Source organism: Cuculus canorus, chromosome 4 (assembly GCF_017976375.1).
Source record: "Cuculus canorus isolate bCucCan1 chromosome 4, bCucCan1.pri, whole genome shotgun sequence".
In the NCBI taxonomy this organism is placed as follows: Eukaryota; Metazoa; Chordata; class Aves; order Cuculiformes; family Cuculidae; genus Cuculus; species Cuculus canorus.
In genome coordinates this window covers 61,506,697-61,516,199 of record NC_071404.1, presented here as the reverse complement: position 1 = coordinate 61,516,199, position 9,503 = coordinate 61,506,697, and the positions used below count along the sequence as shown (strand labels likewise).

The 9,503-nt window shown below is 45.6% G+C and overlaps 1 long non-coding RNA gene across 3 annotated transcripts; it reads right to left on the bottom strand.

The window, feature by feature from the left end:
• Positions 1 to 2,167: 2,167 nt before the first annotated feature.
• LOC128851959 (uncharacterized) lies at positions 2,168 to 8,728 on the bottom strand. Of its 3 annotated transcripts, none has more exons than XR_008449483.1 (3): positions 8,458 to 8,728; positions 4,297 to 5,489; positions 2,168 to 3,116 (listed from the first exon to the last, which is right to left on the bottom strand). It is a non-coding gene; the product is annotated as an uncharacterized LOC128851959 (long non-coding RNA). The 3 variants fall into 3 exon arrangements; XR_008449485.1 differs by having other exon boundaries at positions 2,168 to 4,664; positions 4,774 to 5,489; XR_008449484.1 differs by having other exon boundaries at positions 4,351 to 5,489; positions 8,458 to 8,727.
• Between the last annotated feature and the right edge of the window lie 775 nt (positions 8,729 to 9,503).

Sequence of the window (9,503 nt, the reverse complement as noted above, 5' to 3'; positions counted from 1 at the left end):
ACTGCCCAGCACAGCTTTCTTTGGGCAAGGAGGTGCTGTTCCCTCCACATCACCAAAGCAAGCCCCAAAAGCCCTGACTGTAAGGCTTCCTGCAACAACAGAAGTAAACCAAGCTGACCTTAAAAGTAGCTGAGGGGAGGTCTTTGGGTTTCAGCAGGCTAGGCTAAAGAACACCTCCTGTGAAACGAGGCAAGAAGCGACAGCACTCAGCTCAGCAATTTTGGCCAGAAAGTAAAACGTGGCAACTAATCAAATACCACTTCACCTCTGCTGTCAGCCAAAGTTGGAGGGAAAACAATGTAGCATATAGGATTTTAAAGCAATTTCATTTCTAGTAAACCCTGAGCATCTAGGGCATTTTGCTCATAGCTCTTTTTGGAGCAGATGGTGGCCCTTCGTGTGCTGCAAAATACCTGACGCTGACAGGTCCACCAAAGACCTCTCACAGATTGAAGAGAAAGGACGTAGACTGGGGACAGCAAGCATGTACTGGAACCTACCCAGTACAGACATAAAAGAGGTGTAAGAAGATACCAGCAGTCAAGGAGTGATTTTATGTAGGCTCACAAGGATATTTCCTACTATCCTTTCTTTGCAACACACCAGTCCTACAGGAGTAGCCCCTCTCCTGTGAACCTTGTCCTGCAGCATTTCCCCGCAAAGAGGCACATGGGTGCAAAGACAGGTAAGGAGGTATGGCGTGTGTGTGTGTTGCTTTTGAACTGAATCCTGTAACAACACATCATCCACTTCCCTTACAGTAATGCTGCACATCCCAAAGCCTGCTGCAAGCTCACCTTGACCTGTGGAAAGAGTCTTTACTCCCATGCCTCCACTAACACAACTTCAGCAAAGATGAGTAGCCACAGGTACATCTCCCCACCTCGTTTGGGGCTATGCCTGGCATTCCCAGGGGTGGGTGTGCCAGAGGCTCTCAAGGACGTCCCTTCCTGCTCAGCCCATGTCTTCAGAGACATAAGTGCAATGATGCTGCTGTACAGACATGACCATGCTCCTGGGATGCTGTGAGCAGCACATGACTTCCCCTGCCCCACTGGATTTTCCTGCTAGGCTATTGAAGCCTGCTGGATATCTGTCTGGTAATTCACCAGGCCTGGAAAGAGGATCTACTCTAATGCAAGCAAATGTTCAGAATTATGGCTCTGCTTTTCTCTCTGTTAATTGATATTTCTTCTCCCTGATGCCTTACAATATGCACATATTCCCTGTCCAAATTTCACCCTGTCAGGGAAACAGAACTGTGCACTATCTCTGTATCCACTTTCTTCCGGTGACAGAGAAGTGGAAAGGCTGAGCCCCTGTGTCCTTATATCAAATACGGATTGGGCCTCAGATGTATTTTATTTTTCATGTATAGAGAGGATTATCTTAGAGCCCTGCCTTGCTGACATTGCTCGTAGGTCAGGAAGAAAGAAAGCAACACTGTTCTTCTCTAATTTCAGTCCTCCCTAGAGTGATATTATCACTGAAGACTGAGATATACATCTTCTGAAAATAGATTTACCATCTGGTTTTCCTGTCCTGTTCCTTTCTGCTCCAAAGTCGAAGTGAGGCCCAGTAAGAAACACCACCTACCCAGAAATGGGAGCGGCAGAGGACTGGAGCCAGGGATCGCTCAGCAGTGATCTGTACCCTGATGCACGAGCTAAATAAGTATCTAAGCAACTGTTTCTCAGCTTGTGTTAATCCTCATTTCATTAGCCAGATCATCTCTCATTGAAGCCATCTGTTCCTTTAACCAGCTTTTTAAATATTGTGATATAGTTCGTTTCTCCAAATGCCCGTCTGCTAAACAGAAGCTATCCGAGCACGGGCACCCGTGGTTTGGCATTAATAGTTTGTCACAGCCCAGTTTGAAAAAAGAGGCGAGCTCTTTATCCTGGCACCAGAGCGATCCAAAATCACTCAAGAGGAGGGTGTAAATGATACGTTTTACTAAACAAGCTGCATGCTCTTAAAACACTGGATTGAATCAAACAACCAACTCCGTAGGTGACAGAGCACCGACAGCAAAACCACAGCTGAAAGTCACCAGAACAGTGTCACTCAGCAATGATCAGCAACACTGTAACAATGTGGCCTCTAAAGCTGCCTGGAGTCAAAACCAAAACAGAAACAAAACGTCCTGCTACAGCCCGGTGCAAGGTGCACGTGTTGCAACGAGAAAAGGGAGAGAAAGAGAGAAAATGGAGAAAAGAAGAAAAGAGAGAAAAGGAAAAAGAGAGAAATAGGTACAAGAGAAATGGGAAAGATGAGAGTCACCACTTTAGGGACTCTGCATGTAACAACACGTGTTTCTTTATCCAGAGGGTCCAGAAGATGGTGGGTATCCACGGATGCCACACCACACCATGCCACACTATGGCATGCCACACCATACCACGCCACACCATGCTATACCATTCCACACCACGCCACACCACACCACACACCACACCACACCAGGTTGCAGTTTTTCGTGTGGATTTTTAAGTTCTCTGTCCCTGTCCCTCACTGGATCCAGTGGGAGGATAGGTAACACGCTCTCATGTCCCCCGCCAGGCAGGTCCAGCCACGCTCTCCACCACTTCCAGTCTTGCCGCCGGGGGCTGGGGGCATCACTTGCTTTGAGCCATAAACCCATGCCTTGCCGAGTCTATACACAGAAATAGTCAGAATTTGCTGGGAAAGCAGTCACCCACAAAGTACTCTCTCTCACCCTAAGAGATATCGCCAGATCCCAGACTTCCAAGATGAAGCACTGCACTTTCTCTTCCCAGCTTGCCCACATGATCCTAAATGAGAAAAATCTACCTGGATCTGGGACTGAAGCAGCAAATTGAAGTGACCTACTTCATCTCACTGCAAGAAAGTGACAACACTTAAGTGGTAGGAAGGGAAACTGAGAAAATGGATAAAAATTTCAATTTTTTCATAAAAAGAAAGGTCAAAAAATTAATGTTGTGATGGCAAATACATGGGATAAACAGGAGACAGTCGTAGGGTCTGAACTCTGGGCAGGAAACTTTGAAGTGCTGGCATGTACAGGTGAGAGCTGCAGGCTGATGTGCTCTGATCCCAAAGAGCACGTTTTCTGTCCTGGCTGAAGGATAGTCCTATACAAAGCAGAGAAAACATTGTTAAAAAAGACTTTTTTTTTTTTAAATAGTGAGATTTATATAATTATTTCCTACTATTATGGAATTATGTCAGCCAGGAAAATTTTATACCCTCAGTTAATATTGAGGTTAGGCATTACTGTGCAGAGGTGGTAGGCACCATTTCACCTATAGTTTTCATACGTGCCACTCACTGGAGCTTTACTCCAGGGCATCTTCCAAGGCCTACGAAAGGGGTTTTTTTTGGTGCCTGCCTGCAGGCTTTGCTTCTCATCTGCTTCTTTTGGGTTGTAGATTTATCTATACAGATGCAGCTGGTGTGAGGCACAGCCCCACCTTTACCTGCTCTAGGGCCATACCTTTGCTCCCTGTCTGGTGGAGGGAGTGGGGTGTGGGTGGCAGCAGCACCTGGTTCAAGGCTGCAAACCATTCACCTCCCTGGGACTTGCTCTGGCTGTACCAAAAGCCAGTGGGACAGGATAGATATGGTAGCAGCCCAGTGGGCAGAGCAGCTGGACCAGCCTGCTGGGGTCAGCTGGCTCCAGATTTGCAAAACCAGGGCAATCTTTTGGAGCTGTTTGTCCAATGCCACCATGCAGGTCATGATTTCATATGCAAATAGTGACTGATCTGTTGTACTACTTCTGGGATAAGACGTGGTCCCCTATCAGGAGACATAGTTGCTGGAACAAAAAGAGTGGTATTATCTCCTGTATTAATGTTCTGGCTATCTCCTTGTTCTAGTAGGGAATGCCTCCAGCCAACCTGAAAAGGTACCAGTTAATACCAATAAGTATCAACATCCCCCCTGTCTTGGGAGTTCTGAAAAATTAATCTGCCATTATTGCCCAGGCCCGTTGCCTCTTCCAATTTGGCCCATTTCTGGTTTGGGGTAATTTTGGGATTAGTCTGGAGGCAAAGGTCACACTGCTGAGCCACTTGTCTTACAATGATGTATAAATTTCTAGCTGCAATCCCTTTAATTAGGTGTTTCTATAAAGCTTCTGCTCCCCTCATGTCTCTTCCTGTGTTCTTCCCTCATCAAAAGCCATGTTAAATAAGGGGGAATGATTAGTTTCCCTTGTGGAGTGAGGACTCATCCCTCTTTACTATATGACCCTCCCAGGTCTATAATAATTTTCTCATTATCTGATCTTCCTTGGTATATTCTGCTTACCTTCTAAGGAGATTCGCCTGTCAGGGATCAAAGCCCCTGTTGTTATTACCTCACCTTTGGCTGCCAGTTTTGCCTCTCTGTCTGCCAGCTCATTTCCTCTCCCCAATTCCAAATTCACTTTCTGGTGTGCCTTGATGTGCATGACTGTCACTTTCTCAGGTAGCTGGACTGCTTCCAGCAGTCTCAGAATCCCTCTGCATGCTTGATGTTTTTGGCCTGGTATGTCTTTTATTGCTTAAGACATAGCTGTTTCCATCCATGAACCAGCCCTCAGCGTCTTCTATGGGATTGTCTTTCAGGTCCGAATGGCTCAAGTATGTGGCCTTGATGCTTAGCAGTCCTGGTGCACTGGTTCTCCTGTATTTTCACTGAGAAAAGAAGTTGGGTTGATGATGTTAGTAACCACAATTCCCATAACACGTTCCAACGTTATAGCTCGGTATTTTAGGAACATTTGTGGAGAAAGTCAGTGCCCACCTCTTGCTTCCAGACACTAACACAGTCATTTTCTGGTCCAGGGTAAATCTTCGTGCCTCCTGGATGTTTAGCACAACGGCTGAAACCGCTCGTAAACAGACAGGCCCTAGGGTAATCCCTTGCTTCTCATGAGAGAAAAGGAAAAATGGCTTACTCACATCTTGAAGTTCTAAGGCCGGGGCTGACATCAGGGCTTTCTTCAGCTGTTCAAAGGCTCACACAGCCTCTTTGCGGTGGTAGTGCATACAGGGGTTTAACAAGCAGTCCATAGTTACAGATCCATAGCCGACACCACCTCGTCATCCCCAAGAAAGTTCATAACTCTTTCACTGTTTACAGTCTTGGGGTTTGGTATATTGCCTCTTCTCAGGCCTGTCCCAAATTTCTTTGTCCAGCGCTGATTTCATAGCCCAAGTAGATTGCATTATTTGGGCCTTCTTTTAGATACCCAGTATCCCTGGAGCCCCAAAAAGTTTAACAGACTCACCATCCAGGTCATGCAAGCCTTGTCTTGGTGGCAATCCGGGTATCATCTACATACTGCAACAATCTCCCTTCCTCAGGTGGGGCTTCCAGGCCTCAAGATCCTTTGCAAGTTGATATCAAATATCCAGGTGAGTTGAGTTCTGCATCTGCTTTCAGGGTTTTCCATTCAAATGCAAATATTTTCTGTCTGGCTTCATGGAGAGGGAGGCAAAAGTAGGCATCCTTCAGGTCTAAAACAGTAAGCCAGGTTAGTTCAGGTATTAATACAGTTAACAGGGTATATGGATTTGCCTCCACTGGGTAAAGGTTTTTGTTATTTTATTTACAGCCCATAAGTCCTGGGCACATCGGTGGCCATACCTCGGGGCATACCTGGTTTGTGATTTCTTCTCTGATTTTTCCTTCTGTGGGAACACTGACTAAGGATAAACCCATTATTTGCATATACTGCTGGTCATTTATCTCCAGAGTAATCTCTCCCTTTTCGAATTTGATTATTGCACCCAATTGTTCTAATAAATCTCTCCCCAAAAGTACCTTCAGGGAGTTGGGCATATACAAGCATCTGTGGATGCCCCATTGTATTCCCAGTTTATATCTTAGAAGTTCACAAAAATACACCTTTTCACTTTGGCCAGTTGCCCCTTTTACCACGACGCAGTCATTTCCTAGGGACATCAAAGCTTAGTTCAAAACTGAATACGTTGCATCTGTGTCAACTAAAATTCTATTTTCTTCTCCTCTTTCTCTGGCTTCATTATAACTAGTGGATCCACTAGGGTGGATTCCCCAGGTCCCCGTCAGTCTTCCTTCACATGAGCCACTATTCCTCTTTTAGACTGGCCCAAAACAAAAAACTAGTTGTTGTATTCCTACCCTTGACCCAGGATCCAGCAGTGTTGCAGCACATTATATCCCTCTGTCGATTTAGGAATTCAGATGGTGATTTAGAGGGACCTTATTTACTTGTTTGGGAATGGCCCTTTTCATTCCCTTCGAGATTCACTCCTGATATACCTGTAATTTTTCTACATGTTTAGATCTGTCTGGATCCCACATTGGGTCTTGGATGGGAAATACTCTTTCCAAATCCCCTACAGTTTTTGCAATCAGTCTTGTTTTGGTTTTGGTTTTTGGTTGTTTTTTTTTTTTTTTCCTTTTTCATCTCGTTCTTCCCAGAGAGGTGCCTGTAAAACTGTCAAAGCAGACCTTACCCTGATGCAGGAAGATACCAGGCTATTTGGGGGACCTGTCCGAGCCCATACCCCATTCCTGTGATCGAGGGGGAGGCTTAAGCAAAACAGATAAACACTGCTATCCAGTGAATTTTATTTATTCTAGTGCACCCTTGCTCAGTACTGCATGTCATGCAACATTGCCTCAGTTTACCTTTAAATTGTTATTTTCCCACCTAAGGGCAAGTACCATAGTGTCCTGCAGCGGCAAAATCCCACTGTCCCTTTGCCACTCCAGATGGTTTCGGAGGGTGAAAAACACTTCATTCCACTTTCCCTCTCTTTAAAAACAACATTAATTGAAAAACGGTACTGAAATCCTCTTCTTACTCATGGAGCCTCTGGCTCCCCCCACCAATTCCTTCCAGTGCTGTAATATGCACCCTAACGGGCTTGCCCGAAGAAATTCTTGCTCGGTTTTGCCCCCATTATACTACCTCCGGACTCTACCTTTCTCCAACTTGCACAAACCATTTAAACACTTGCAAATGTCCTGTCTCTAAGTTCTCAGGGTCTTCCCACAAGACTAGAGACAACAATTCCCATCTACAGATTACAGACACTCAGGACAATAGAGTGATCCCAACCTAGCTGAATAGCACAATAAAACTTTATGAAAGTCCGAATACCAAATCTGGTCCAGTCCCGCAGCCTGCACAATTCTGGCCCCTCTGTCTATGCAAACCTTTTGCTTTTACACTTTCAAATTATTCTTTTCTGTCACAACAGACCAGAACGCTTAACTCACATTCTGGGAGGGGAAGGGTTAATTCACACACACAGCACCTAACTCACATAACTCACATACCAGGAAGGGGGGGAAAGGGAGGGGCAGTCTTAGCCACTTCTCTCCTTCTCCCGTTTTTCTCCTTTTTTCCCTTCTTCTATGCTAGGTATTTAAAATTTCATCCTTTGCAGCCTTCCATTCCAAAAGTCCGAGGTAAATATACCCATTTGCCGCCTCAATGGACGTTTGGAATTAAAAGGCTTCATAGGTGCATTCCTAGGATCAAGACAAACAGGGCTTCTAAACAATTTGCAAATCTTTCAACATTTTGAGCTCAGTCCACCTCTGGCTCCTGTCTATGGAGGAAGAATGTCCCCTGGTAAGCTATCCCTTTCAATTCCGCTGGTACTCTGTTATAGGTCCAACAATTCACGGAGTATACTTATGACATAAAACACACAACGTATAGCAGTGATCACTCACTTCATTCGTCTCCGTCTTTATGACATAAAACACACAACGTATAGCAGTGATCACTCACTTCATTCGTCTCCGTCTGCTTCCTTTGCAAGAGAGCAGAACCACGGATCGGAACTCTGCACTAGCTTCGCGCTCAATTGCACGTCTTATGCAACCACACACTCATATACAAACACTCCACAACATATGAGAAGTTTAAAATGAGCTCTTAACAATGATAAAATATACACAGTACCAATACTGAAGATTTGCAACAGGTGTAGAAGATGATAGCTATCTCATATGCAGCACTCCTGCTTCCTCAGCAAGGAGTACCCAATTCATAATAGTATATACTATAATATTATCTTATCTATAATACCATATATAACACCATAACCCCTCACTCAACGTTCTCTGCCTTATGAGAATCTTGGGATTATATTTCACCTGGTGCTTTGCTGTCACAGCAGGGAGCACTTAGACCACAAATTCGCTATTTTACCCAGGTGTGGGCAGTGCCACCTCCTCACCCAGCGCAGGTAGGGGATTCATATCCCCCCTCACAGACTTACGGGATCTCGGAAAAATGACCCTAGCCCTTCGTCATTGCGTGAGGCGTCCCATCCACGACTTAGAGACTCGTCCCCTCTTTTTCCTGCAGGTACATCCGAATTATCATACATAAATCACACACCTGGTCCCCCCGCTGATGGGCCATCTCTCCCCCCGCAGTGATCGGATAGAGATGGGAGATTCTCTGGAGAAATAGCTTACCGGGGCATGCCTTAGAATGTCCCACTCCCCACCGATCCTGCAGCTGGGCAGAGAGGGTGTCCCATCTGGGGTGCCAAATTGTTTTGCGGAATCAAACCCTATAACCCAAAATGAGTTATAAAGCAGGTATGTTTATTTCCAGCACTGGGGTGCAAGGGGGTTCTCCTCCTAGCTTGCACACAGTATAGCTTAACAAGCAGCTACTTATAGTGTAAAGACATGCATAGGTATAAGCACCTACTACATATTCATACTCTATCCCCGCTTCATATTATAATTAGATCTGGAAAGTTCGCTCCAGTCTTGCGCCTGCGTAGTGCCTCCTGATGGTCGTTGGCCGGGGTCTTAGGGATGAAGTAGGAAGTCTTCCTCAGGATGAATATATTTCTTTTTGAACTTTGCACAGACTCAGTCTCCTCTGGCTGTTTACAAACTCCTGAACCAAATGCGGCCAGCTTTCTGCATTCCAATGCCTACTTAGCAGTAAACTTCTGCTAGCTGGCTCCTTCATTACCAACTTCCAAGGTCTTCAAGGTGAACAACATCAAGCTCTAATGAACGCTCCCAGCCCCCCTTGTCTGCTTTTGCACATCAAGCTGGGAATTCTGCTCTGTTTTTCTCAGGAAAATCCTAAATCAGGGTTTAACTCTCCAGGAAGCAGGGCAGCAGGAGATGTGCTAAGTAAACACAAAGGTGATTTAAACAGCAAAAGCCTCCAAACCATCTGGTGGGCAGCTCTGCCCATGCAGGGGTACCTCTGGCTCTTCTGCAAACTCAGTGCTTCGGTAGGTTTCAAGGGTTTGGGTTTTTTTCCTCTCTATTTCCCTTCTGCCTAGTGGAGCTGGTGTTGCTGGGTGTACACCCTTGAACACCAGAGGCTTGAGCTCCCAGGCTGGGCATCACTGAGCCAGAGCTATTGCACAAGCTGGGGCTTGCGTTAGCAAACGTCTTCTTTCCCACTGGGCTCTGCTTTCAGTTTTCCTTCCTCTTTTAAAAGAAGATCTTAAAGGAAGTCATACCTTGATTCCAGAACAGCCCCAGAAAGT